This window comes from Ursus americanus, chromosome 23 (genome assembly GCF_024610735.1).
Source record: "Ursus americanus isolate L20-20 chromosome 23, mUrsAme1.1.p, whole genome shotgun sequence".
NCBI classification, from domain to species: domain Eukaryota; kingdom Metazoa; phylum Chordata; class Mammalia; order Carnivora; family Ursidae; genus Ursus; species Ursus americanus.
In genome coordinates this window covers 613,335-626,265 of record NC_142149.1, presented here as the reverse complement: position 1 = coordinate 626,265, position 12,931 = coordinate 613,335, and the positions used below count along the sequence as shown (strand labels likewise).

The window sequence follows — 12,931 nt, the reverse complement described above, 5'->3', positions numbered from 1 at the left end:
CCTTATTTGTAATCATTTTGTAATGTATACATGTCAAATATGTATCATATCAAATCATTACATTGTACACTTTAAACTTACACCGTGTTATATTGCAATTATATTTCAGTAAAATTGGGGAAAAACTTCCCACAGTCCTAGACATTGTATTCCTTGTGCATGGAACTTCACACAAGTAAAACAAAAGTAACATTGTCTCTAGGATATTAGTCTCCAGAGTCGTCGTGTGCATCCCAGAAAGAGATTGAGATGATCTTTTAGAGTTTAGGAAGAAAATATACTTGTTATTTTTTTCATCCTGTTTATTTGCTATTTTTTTGTTTTATAGTGTATAATGTAATATAACTGACACATATATGAATATATTGTTGGTAGGTTATTATATTTTTTAGATGATAATTTTTTGAGGTTTATTTTACATAGAAGATAAAGCTATTTTAAGGGTACCTTTCAGAGAGTTTTGACAAATGTATATACCTGTATAACCAAAACTCTGGTCAAGATAATAGAATGTTTCTTCCCCAAGATCTTCCTCCTGCCTCTTTTCAGTCTTGCATCATCATCCCCTGAAAGCTCCAGGCAGTAACTCATATGCCTCCGTCACTGTAGACTAGTCGCATCTTTTCTAGGATTTCTTATGAATTGAGTCATGCAGTGTATACTCTTCAGGTTATCTTTTTCTGATTAACCTTTCTGAGATCCGTCCGTGTTGCTGGTTTGGGCAGTTTTTCCTTTGTCATTGTTGAGTGATATTTGAGAAGTATGTTCTTGTATGGACATAGCACCATTGGTTGATCGATTCACCAGTTGCTGATTACCTGGGACGTTTCCAGTTTGGACTGTTTTGGATCATGTTTCTGTGAACATTCATGAACAAGTCTTTGTATGGACAGATGCTCTCATTTCTCTTGGCCAAATAAGCTAACAGACTTTTCCAAAGCTGTCCCACTGTTTTGTATTGCACCAGCAGCATGGGAAAGTTCTAGTTGCTCTGCATCCTTGTCAGGGCTTGGTTTTGTCAGTCTTTTCACAGTAGCCATTCAGTGGATGGATGTGTAGTCGTGGTTTGACTCGTATTTCACTGATGACTGATGTTGAGCATCTTTCCAAGTACTTGTTAGCCATTCCTGTATCATCACCTTCTTTTTCTTTTTCTTTTTCTTTTAAAGTAAACTGTAGGCTTACTGTGGGGCTTGAACTCAGGGCCCCTAGATCAGGAGTGGCATGCTCTGCTGACTGGGCCAGCCAGGCGCCCCGTATCTTCTTTAGTAGAAGTCTGTTTGACCATTTTTAATGGGTTGTGTTCTTATTGTTGAATTTCATATATCCTAAACACAAATCATTTGCGAGATATGTGTATTACGGATATTCCTCCTATTTTGTTCCTTGCCTTGTCTTTTTTTTTTTTTTTAATAGGGAGAGTGGGAGGGGAGAGGCAGAGGGAGAGAGAGAGAATATCAGGCAGACTCCCTGCTGAGCACAGAGCCCAATGCAGGGCTCAATCTCCGGACTCTCAGATCATGACCCAAGCCGAAATCAAGAGCCGGAGGCTTCACCGACTGAGACCCTCCCGGCGCCCTATAATGTACATATTCATTTGTTGACTCCTGCTTCACTTTTCACTTAAAGGTGTATAATCAAAGCTCTTTGGAGGCTCCTGGTTTTCTGCATTAGCAGAAGGAAGTGCGATAAAGTGAGTACAGGGAAGAAGCCCAGGCACTGCATCAGGGCTTCTCTTAGGAGTGAAATCTGGGCAAGATGTGTTGTGTTGGAGAGCCTGCTCTGGTCTCAACACGAGAGTGTTTGGACAAGTTTCTTCTCGTTGAGCACCTACTGTATGCTTAGTGCACTTGTCTGCTGCTGCTGTCGGTGCACCAAGAGCCATGGATATGGCCTTTCAGACAAGAGAGGACTAATGGGATTATTTCTCACAACGAATGGAAGTCCTCATGAGTCTGGAGCGTGTCCTAAATCACCAAGGATTACATCCTGAAAATTAAAGTAGAATTTGTACCATGTCTTATAAGGCTGCTGGAAGCACAAAGCGTCACAGTCGACCATACCAACATCGACTGCATCACCCCCAGCCTGGGCTCAGGATCTTAAATGTGCTCTTCCAAATCGGCCTTTCCCCTGACAGCAAATGGGGAGTAGGAGTACGGGGAGTGACAAAAAACAAACACAGTACTTCTTCAAACCAGAGAAAAACTCAGAAGCACTGGGCAGCAACTTGTGAAGCTGCTGATCCCATGTGTTGCTAGAAAACCTAGCCGCAGCTCCCTAAATTGGGTCAGCAGTGTTTCTGGGATTGAGGCTTCCAGGTGTGTGGGCAAACGAGCAGATCTGCCTATGGAAGTGCACCATTTCCTAACATCTAGTATCTTAGGACACAGAGCCAGCCCATAATGGGCTCCAGTACAGAGTGAAAATGCAGACTGAGAAAACAGGAAAAGGCCTCTTCCTTTCTTCTGTGGTCTCTCTCAACCTGCCATGGTGTTTTCATTTGTTATTTAGTATCAAGCTTTCTTAGGCAGAGGGGTACTGGAAGGGCAAGTGCAGACCCTTTCAGACACCTGAGTTGTCTCTTCCAGGCCCTGCCTGGGATGGAGGATGGTCATGAGAGGGGGTTGCTGGTGCGGGAGGGCAAGATGTGGGTGAGCTGGGGCTCCAAGCCCCAGGCCTGTGCTCCATTGTATCATTGGGCTTCACTTACAAAACATAAAATCAAAAATGAAATTATTGAGGATTTCAAGATGGTGGCAGAGCATTAAACCTCATTTGTGGGCCCTTCTGAGCATAGCACCTGTGTGACTGAACTGGCACATGCCCCCACAGCCGGCCCGCTCCATATGTAAGAGCTTTATTTCATAAGCTGTGCAGTTTCTAAGTCATTTTGAAGCAAAGCATGGCAGTAAAGTGCTTCACTCAAAGATCAGCTCAGCAGGCGGCTCCTGGGCCTGAGCTGCAGGTGTCTCATTGAAGCAACAGGCTTTGAGGCTCTGATTAGAAGATTCATGCTGAACCTCATAAAGACTAAAACAACCTGGCCTGCTTTGATACACACCATCGCATCACATTTCACAGGTTTTTATAGAAAACTAGTGTTTTAGCAGTTTGCAGGTTAAGAAGTTCAAGCTGAGGTGATAGGTGTTGCTTCAGTTTCATTGCTGAGGTGTGACAAAAGTAAGACTGCTTGGGGTTTCTGATTTTTTTCCCCAGTATATTTTTCATTGTCCTAAACTGTCTCAAACTTGGTCAAGCTCTCTACTTAAAACTTGTGCCCTTTAAGTAGCCACTGCTTCCTCTGAGGGGCCACGCGGCCCTTCCCTGGGCTGGCATTGCTGTCCCTTTGCAGTCCCCTTCTGGGGCAGAGTAGTGCTCACCAGACTCTGGGGCCTTCCTGACTCGGGGTGGCCTGTCAGCAGGACTGATCGTGGAGTGGGCGTGTTGTTCCTAGCTCGTGGCAAAGGCAATGTGGGGTAGGGGGTCACTGATGAATCACTGGTGAGTTTCATCAATTAGGGGCAGCAGTTCAGGAAAGGTGGCATTATAATAATAAGTTTCAGTGTTTCTTTCACACAGTTGAGGAAACTAGCAGAAGAGAATGGTGAACAAAAGTGTCTCTGTGGCTTCAGTCCTCCTCAGGGTTCAGGATGAGGAATTTTCTTCCATTTTTGCAGAAAAAAAAAGAAGCATGGCTTGCTGTCAGGGCTCATTTGGGACTGGAACCCGTTTTAAACTCCCATGGTAATGATCCTTCTTGGAAGGAGTGCTTGTTTGAGTCCCTAAGGTAGTTTTCTCGCCATACCTGCTGGCTGAGTTCTTGGGCTCTTTGTCTTCTGTGACGTGGCACACGTGCCCTCTCTGTGCCAAGGACACCGAGGCATGTCTCCAGCAGGGGCTTCACTAAGGGCTGGGGACGTCTCCCTGGGGTGGTGGCTAAGGGACACCTCACATGTCATGTGTCCACTTAACCTGTTCCTTATCCACCCTCATCTTAGTAATTGGTACAGATGTCCCCTGAGGTCTTCTTCCCTCAGCCCACACTTAGCAGTGTATCCATAGGCTGCTTATTTCCGTCTCTGAACCTAGTTCCCTCTCTGTCCTCACTACCCCTGAGGAGCAAGTGCCACACACCCTGGGCTCCTGGGGAGCCTCCTCCCTGGGTTCCTCATTCCCACTCTTACCTCCCAGTCTACTCTTCAGTGTAATGGTCCACACGTTTCTCAAACGTGGAGGATTCTGCTGCCCTCCACCTTCTTGGTGACCCTTGCTGCTCACACCAAGTCATTGATGGCCTTGGAGCACTGTCCACCCCATATAACACATTTTTATTAACACAGCCTTTTCCTTTGCCAGTTGTGAGATTAAACTATGAGATTTTTCTCCCCCTTCACATTCGATTATCTTTGTCACTTGTTAAAAGTGAATGACTTAGAGTAACTGGTCTCTTATTTCTTCCCCTGGAAAACAGGTCAGCAACTCAGCTTAGTGTCTCTGTGGCTAGTTGCATAGCCAAAAGGATTTGAAATGATTTCCCAGACACCCCTTTCGTATCATTATCGTGGCAGAGGTGATGTTTTATAGGGGAGGTCCTTCCTGTGGGCCCCTTCTGCACGTTGACTGCAGGTGTGTCTATGGAACTCAGCTCCTACCTTCTGTTTTTTCTCTCTGCCTTGGGACCAGCAGTGTCTTTAAATGGGGCCACCACAGTAGCCTGCGTCCCAGAGTGAGCGAAATGTGGAGCAGACCAGCTGCTGTGTAGTGTGCGAATGATAGATGCTAGATCCAGACCTTTGCTGTGAGCCACAGAGATCTGGGGGCCATTTGTTACCACAGCAGGGTTCAGCCTTGCTGGCTGGCGGATGTCATGTGTCAGGACACTCAGTGCTGTGCTGAAGGAACATGGCGTAGGAGATACTGCTCTGTGAGACTCTGGCTGCATTTAAGATGGGACAGATACTCTGCCAAGGGGAGAAGAAATCCCAAGTATGGAATATGGTATCACCACAGAACACAGCTTCTTAGGTCAAATTCAAAGCCCAATGATGGGATGGTGTGTATATGTCACAGATGTCACCTCTGCTGGATGAATGTGAGTATGCAGGCGTCAGGGTCACTGTGTGAATGTGGCCATGGTATCGTGCTCTGTACCCCCACACTGGGGTCGTGCTTAGCCTGAGGCCAAGGACGACGGTCAGGAGTCAGAATTACAGTGAGGTGACACTTTTTTTTTTTTTTTTTTTTTAAGATTTTATTGAAGAGAGAGAGAGAACAAGCAGGCAGAGGGACAGAGAGGGAAAAACAGACTCACTGCTGAGCAGGGAACCCAACGCAGGGCTCAATCCCAGGATTCTGGGATCATGACCTGAGCCGAAGGCAGACACTTAACCGACTGAGCCACCCAGGTGCCCCGAGGTGACATTTCATTAACTGTGTTAGGTGTCCCATAAAGTTGTGCTTGACAATTGATGGGGCGCTACGATATAGACTCTCACAGAAGAGAGAGGACGATGAGGGCTATGTCCCCAAGCTGGCCTTCCGGTTGTCAGTGGCAAAGGTCCAGTCAGGTGTGGACTGGTACTTCTGTGAAACACAAGCAGGTGAGCAGCTGGGAGAGTCAGATGGTTTCCGAACATTCTGTGTGTGTGTGCTCACCTTGTCACGAATGTCATGGACGTTCTGGACATCGTGCACGTTCCTAGCCTGGCACAGATGGCCTAGGTCACTGAGCTTTGCACTGGACATTTTTAAATTTACCAAGATCATTTTCTTTTTCTTTGAAACCACTTCAAGCTTCTAGAAAAGCTGTAAAAATAGAACAGAAAATTCCCATTTTCCCAGATTCCCCAAATATGACATTTACCACACCTGCTTTATCTCTCTCGTTTGTTTTTGTTTTTTTTTTTCTGAAGTAAGTTGCATGCATGATGGATTTTTACCTCTAAAGTATTTCCATGTATGTTTCCTAAAAACATTCTCTTCCATAACCACACCGCCGGGCACCAGTGCCAGTTAGCGTTGGTACAATACTGTGGTCTAGCCCACTGACCTTGCTTAGACTTCAGCGGTCATTGCTGATGCCCTTCATTGCAAAAAAAAAAAAAAACCAGACCTGTTTCCGGAATGGGGTCACAGTTGCATTGACCTCTCTTCTCATTTGTCACCACCTTTCAGCCTTTCTTTGACTCCTGTGGCATTGACATTTTTGAAGAGGACAGGCCGTTATAATGTAGGATGCTCCTGGATTTGGATTTGTCTCATGTTTTTCCTCCTGGTGAAATTGTCTTAGTTATTTTTAGCAAGAAGCCCAGAGGTGAGGTTGTGTGAGCCCCACAGTGGGGACACTGCTGCCACTTTGTGCCATAGTGGGAGGGGAGGCGTCTGCAGGTCTTTCCTGTGCGCCACTGCGGTTACTCTGGTTCCCTCCAGAGTGGTCTCCTCATCTGCAGGGCACCAAACCGAGTTGGTGCTGTGTGGGTAGATCACTGAATTAGGTAAAATAACAAATTGTGAAGAGTTTTTAAAATTTCTGAAATACTCTTAAAAAACTTGAGATTCCAGAGTTAACCTAATAACTAATAATAACCTAATAATGACTAATTTGCATCCAGATGTGTGTTTTCGAATAGGCAGAAATGGAGCACACCCGTGAGATTTTTCCAGCTCAGGGAGTCTCTCCGTCTGAGTGAGTGATCTGTGCCACAGCAGAGAAGGATGTCAGGAGGCTCTCTGCAGATCTCATTATGCAAAGCTCAGGACTAAGGCCGCTGGTGTGCATATCTCATTTGTAAGAGTTCCCATTGCAGTCACCAAGTACAGGAGAGTGAGTACGGGGAGGGAGGGGTATATGCAAGTCTGAAGCCACGTTAAAATGGTTAACATGTGTTCAAGTAAAAGAAACTTAATTTTTATCAGGGTCCTTTGTGTATGTTTGCCAGCATCAGCTGTTGTGTCGGTGCTGTCGGTTGTGACTGTGGTCCAGGGTGTGCAGCTTCTCAGTTCTTAGAGGTGCTCGGCACCCCGAGGTTGCTGTCCTGCGAGTCATGCTTCTGGTCGTTTTCACTGAAGGGTTTGTGATTCTGCTATCGGAGTAGCTTGTCTTACTGTTCATTTCTTCATCTTTCCCTTTCCTCTGTTATTTTGTCATAATTGTCAGGGTCTTATAAACAGATTCATATTCTCATATTGAGCTTCATTACAGATCTTTTAGGGTCAGTTACAAAAATATATATATATGTTTTTAAGAGAATGAGTGTGTAAGCAAGTATGTGTGCACAAGGCAGGGGAGAGGGAGAGGGACAGAGACTATCTTAAGCAGGCTGCATGCCCAGCACAGAGCCTGATGCGGGGCTCGATCCCAGGACCCTGAGGTTATGACCTGAGCCAAAATCAAGAATTGGACGCTTAACTGACTGACCACCCAGGTGCCCCTCAGTTAAAGTATTTTTAAAGAACACCTCATGTTAGGTATTGTGATGGTAGTGTGAGACATGGGCACTCACACCCTTGCCACTGCAGGGAAGTGGATCAGGGTGCACAGAGAGGGTGGCCTCTCCAGCCCTGAAATGCAGGCCACTCGGTGGTGGTGTTGGGAAGGCAGCGGTCCGAGGAGGATCCCCTCACCTGGGCTCATCTTCACCTTCATGCTACTCTAATGTTTTGCTGCTGTTTTTAGTTTTGTGAGGCAACTAATCAAAATTATTCTGCTCTTTTTTATTTCTTGCTTAGAAAAGTCAGGTGGTGGTCATTCACCCACCCTAAAGGGGAGTGAGGGTTTCATATCTAATTGAACTCCATAGAGAACCTGAAAACAGTTGTAGTGTATTTCACCTTGAACGTAGCCTACATAGAAAAATCACTTAAACCTGTAATGTGGGTACTAGTGAAATCACAACCCAGGTAAAGAAATAGGCCATTGTAGGGGCGCCTGGGTGGCACAGCGGTTAAGCGTCTGCCTTCGGCTCAGGGCGTGATCCCGGCGTTGTGGGATCGAGCCCCACATCAGGCTCCTCCGCTATGAGCCTGCTTCTTCCTCTCCCACTCGCCCTGCTTGTGTTCCCTCTCTCGCTGGCTGTCTCTATCTCTGTCGAATAAATAAATAAAATCTTAAAAAAAAAAAAATAGGCCATTGTTAGCACAGAAGTATAGAAAACAGCACTGTGAACCCCTTAGCACGTTATCAGCATTTTGCTTTTTTTTTTTTTTTTTTTTAGGATTTATCTATTCATTTGAGAGAGAGAAAGCACGCGTGAGCCGGGGGTGGGGGCAGAGGGAGAGAGAATCTGAAGCAGACTCCCCGCTAAGCACAAGGCCTGATGTGGGGCTCTGTCCCGTGAACCGGAGATCATGACCTGAGCTGAAATTGAGAGTCGGACACATAACCGACTGAGCCACCCAGGCCTTTTTTTTTTTTTTTTTTTAATTTAAGATTTTATTTACTTGAGAGAGAGTGAGTGGGAGGGAGAAGGAGAGAAAATCTGAAGGAGACTCCATGCTGAGCGCAGAACCCTATGTGGGGCTCTATCCCACAACCCCAAAGATCACGACCTGAGTCGAAATCAAAAGTCAGACGCTCAACTGACTGCACCATCCCGGTGCCCCACAGATGGCTTTTTAAAATGATAACCCTCTCTGTTGAAGTGTACTGTTTGTACAGAAAAGCACATGTATCATACATGTGTAACTTGATGAATTTTCACAGAAACTCACCCATGTAATCAGAACCCAGATTTATAAATAAAAAGTTACCAGGATGTCTAGGTGGTTTTTAAGTGTGTTTCAAGGCTCCTACATGTAAGAGAAGAGGTTTCCTCCTAGGTGAAAGCAGCAAGATTTCACCGTTTTCACCTGTCAGTGGGGTGGGGTTGGTGGCAGTAGTGTCCAGTGGTGGCCAGGATGGAAGTCTCACACGCTGTGCATCAGAGGCTATCAGCAGGTGGCCTGACAGCTCCTCAATTTCGATACCCTGTGTGCACTTGGAGTTTGAGGTTTCCTGACAGCACCTGTGCCAGGGAGACAATCAGGGGACACTGTCAATCATTGCCTTTAATTGGAAACCTTGGGACTCAGATACAAAGGAAGGAGGTCCTTGATGGGGCAGTGTTCTGTTCCTATGGCAGCACTCAGCCGTTTCTGTGTGCACGGATGCCGTGGGTGACACTCTGGAAAAGTACAAGCTGAGGACCAGTGTGGAGGGTGTGGTCTTATTTTGTGAAAAGCAGAAATAAACGCTGGGAGACACGTATTATGCCCTGTGGGGGAGGGAAGAGCTTGCTTTTCTGGAGTTCCCCTGTTGGAGTTGTGCGCAGTGTCCTGTTGCTTCTGCGCCCCTCGCAGGACAGGCAGGTGTGTGTGCTATTGCCCTGCTTGAGGCTGGCCTTCTGTAAGTTCTCAGGGTGGCGGTGGGACAGACAGCAAGGTAGACGATACTGTCTGTAGGAAAAGTAAGTGTTGATGTCTTGAAGTGGGGCTGAAGGTAGTTTTTTTCATCTTAATAAACATGAGTGTTTGCTAATTATTATCTGAATTAATCACCAAGACACTTGAAGACGGAGATGCTGCCATCTCTGTTTTATGAGTGAGAAAACTGAGCCACAGAGAGGTAAGCGCCCTACCAGATTGGAGGCCTGCACACTGGATGGCGGAGCTTGTTCGAACAGCCTGGCCTTCCTGGTGATGTGGGGGTGATGATTTGTCTGAGGACAGGGGCTCAGGTACGTATGGGAGAAAAAGGAGGAAAACTTACCCTTCCATGGTTGTCATATGTTTTGCTAAAAATTTAGTGGCCAGTGGGGTCTTGTCACCTTCTTCTCTAAGCCTAGAGTTGATTCAGATCTCATACAAGCGATAAAGAGGCAGTCGCAAGGTGTTTAACTGTAGTTTTCTCGTTTGTTTTAGTCATGTGATCTGCTTATTTTAATTATCTTTTTAATATATGAAGCTGGGCACTTTTTAATTCCACAAGTGTAGACTGAGGGTCTGCTTCATATATACCAGGGATTCTTCTAAGCTCTGGGTTATAGCAGTGAACCCAGCAGGGAAGGGCTTTGCTCTCATGGAGCTTGCCTCGTATTGAGATGACAACAAGCCATTGTGGTTGTAACATAGAGTCCCGAAGGCCATAGTGAGGGGCAGGGCAGTTAGGGAAGGCTCTTGGATAGGTGGATGAGGTGTGGGAGGGAACCTTCTGCAGCAAGGGAGGGCAGGAAGGGATGAAAGGCAGGGGACATGGGGTCTGACTCAGTTGGGTAGGAACCTCTGGGGATCTGGAAGTGGAGGAAGGACGGGGGGGGGGGAGGGGTAGTCCCTGAGGGCAGGAGGGAGGAGGCTGCCTTTCCCTCTGGCCTTCTTGTGTCTTTGAACCCTGCGTGCAGCTCAGCTGTAGCTACTGGGTGCACACAGACTAAGGCAGGAACCCAAGAGAAGGGCCGGGCAGGAGAGGTGAGCAGCAGGTGAGGGGCGTGCCCAGGGCATTTCTTCTCTGTGATGGGACTGTCCATGCCCTGCCCAGTGTCCCTGGGAGCTGAGAATCACCACACCGGAGCAGACTGGGGGGTCGGGGAGTGGTATGGTTTCTAGTGTTTGGGGCTGTCGATACATGGGTTTTCCCCCTAATGTTTGCATGCATTGATATTCTGGTGTGCCTTATTGTGTGACATGTCGTCACCCGTGTAGGTTTGTCTTAATGGTATTATGACTGAGAAGCAGATGGTAGATCCGGCACACAGAGGACCCCCTGGTGCTGCCTCTTTGGGGCTGCACGCTCCTCCCTCCCCCAGCCCCTAGCCACCACTTGGCTGTTCTCCAAGTCTGTGATTTTGTCATTTTGAAAATGTTACCTAGGGGCGCCCGGGTGGCTCAGTGGGTTAAGCGTCTGCCTTCGGCTCAGGTCATGATCCCAGGGTCCTGGGATTGAGCCCTGTATCGGGCTCCCTGCTCAGCGGGGAGCCTGCTTCTCCCTCTGCCCCCGCTCCCCATTTTTTGCACTTGCTCTTGCTCTGTCTCAAAAAAATAAAATCTTAAAAGAAAAAAAAGAAAAAGAAAATGTTACGTAAATAGAATTATGGAGGATAAAACTTCTGGGGGCTGGCTTTTTCACTCAGTACGGCGCCCTGTGCAGTGGGTGCTGTACCAGTAGCTCATTCCATTTTGTTGCCGAGTGGTGTTTCGTGATGTGGATGAACCATGGTTTGTTTCCGTCGGAGGACCTTGGAGTAGTTTCCCGTCTTTGACCGTTCCAGAGAAAGCTGCCGTGAGCATTCCTGTGCAGGTTTCTGTGTGCATGTGTTTGTTTCCCCTGGATGCATGCCCAGGAATGCAGTTGCTTGGTCCTCATCCTCTGGTACACATGTGTGGCTTTAAGAGAAACTGCCAGGCTGATTTCCCAGAAGGCTGCACTTTTTTACCTTCCCACCAGCCACGTAGGAGAGACCTCTTCCTTCTCATCCTCGCCATCACTTGGTGTTGTCAGTCTTGTACGTTTTGCCCGCTCCAGTAGGTGTGGAGTGGTATCTTGGGGCAGTTTTGAGTCGCCCTGCCCTAATGGCTGGTGAGGGTGAACATCTCTTTGTGCCTATTTGCCACCTATGTATCTTTGGTGAAGTGTTTTTTGTTTTTGTGTTTGTTTCTTTAGTTTTTTTGCCCATTTTCTAAGTGGATTGTTTGTTTTCTTACAATTACCTTTAGATACTCCTTTATAGACTAGATATGAGTTCTTTGCCGATATGTGATTTGTAAAAATTTTCTCCTAGAAGGTGAACAAGGCGAAAAGGCGGCCTGTTTTTTTAGTGTCTTAAGGGTTCTGGTAGAGCAGATATTTTCAGTTCTGATGATGGGTGTGTTCTGAGGTGGGAGCTAATGGCTTAGCAGGTAGGCTGGGTGAATCCTGCGTTTCTGGCCTGAGCAGCTGGGTGATGCCATTCACTGCCAAGGGGAGCTCTGGGGAGGAGCTGGTGTGAAGTCTTATTAGAGGTGCCCAGTGTGAGTACAGAGGGAGGCATCAGGAAGGTGGTGAGAGATTAGGTCCAGAGTGTAGGAAATGTGGATTTTGGAGTCATTTGGGAGTGTGTGAAGGTGAAGGTCATGGGCCTGGCTGAGCTTGTCCAGGCAGTAAATGTGAACGGAGAAGCGCAGATGCTGGAGTCTTGGTCTGGGGCTTTAGACATGGGGATGTAAAGAAGAGTCCAGTGTGGATTGAAAAGGAGCCCCAAGAGGTAGGAACAGGGAAGGGTGTAGGCGCTGGATGCCAGGAAGGAGGCATTCACTCAGGTTCTGCTTTGTCCACTGAGGCTGCAGGACTGACTGGTATGCCTCATGAGGGAAGTGAAGGGGCAGGCAATCTGATGTCAGTGCGTTTCGAAGGAAGGAATGTAGGGGGAGGAAACCAGGCAGCAAGGGTCAAAACCCTGCCAAGTGGCATCCTCTCTAGCCCTCAATGAGAACGGTGGGAAGAATTACCTTGAGAATGCCACCAGAAGTGGGAGGGACCTCCACCTTCCATGCACATGCTGGATCTTTCCATGGCAGGCAGAGCTGACCACCAACACAGGTGCCCTGGGATGCACGTAACAGAGGCCAGCTGAGTACCATCAGCTGGTTGTCTGGCCATGTATGTGCACACAGGTCAGGTGCCACTTAACTGAATGTGAGGTCAGGCAGAGACCAGGAGTCTCTGGGGCTATCTTTAAATTTTATTTTTTAAAGATGTTTGGCTTGCGTTACTTTTTTTTTTTTTTTAAGTAAATATACTTCATTTATGTCAGGGAGGCTATATTAAAGTGAACCAGAGTATTGAATTGTAAACCTTTTCCCCTGAAATTTAATATCTCTGGCTCTTGTTTGCTCAGTAAAAAAGGTGATAGGATTCTTCAGAAGGAATGATTTTTCTTTCTTAATTAGGAAATAGCCACAAATTACATTGCTTAATGAC

At 46.9% G+C, this 12,931-nt stretch overlaps 1 protein-coding gene across 3 annotated transcripts in view; it reads left to right on the top strand.

Moving 5' to 3' along the window:
- FOXK2 (forkhead box K2) overlaps nucleotides 1-12,931 on the top strand; it is an 85,342-nt gene that overhangs the window by 29,008 nt on the left and 43,403 nt on the right. The gene's annotated exons all lie outside the window — the stretch shown is intronic.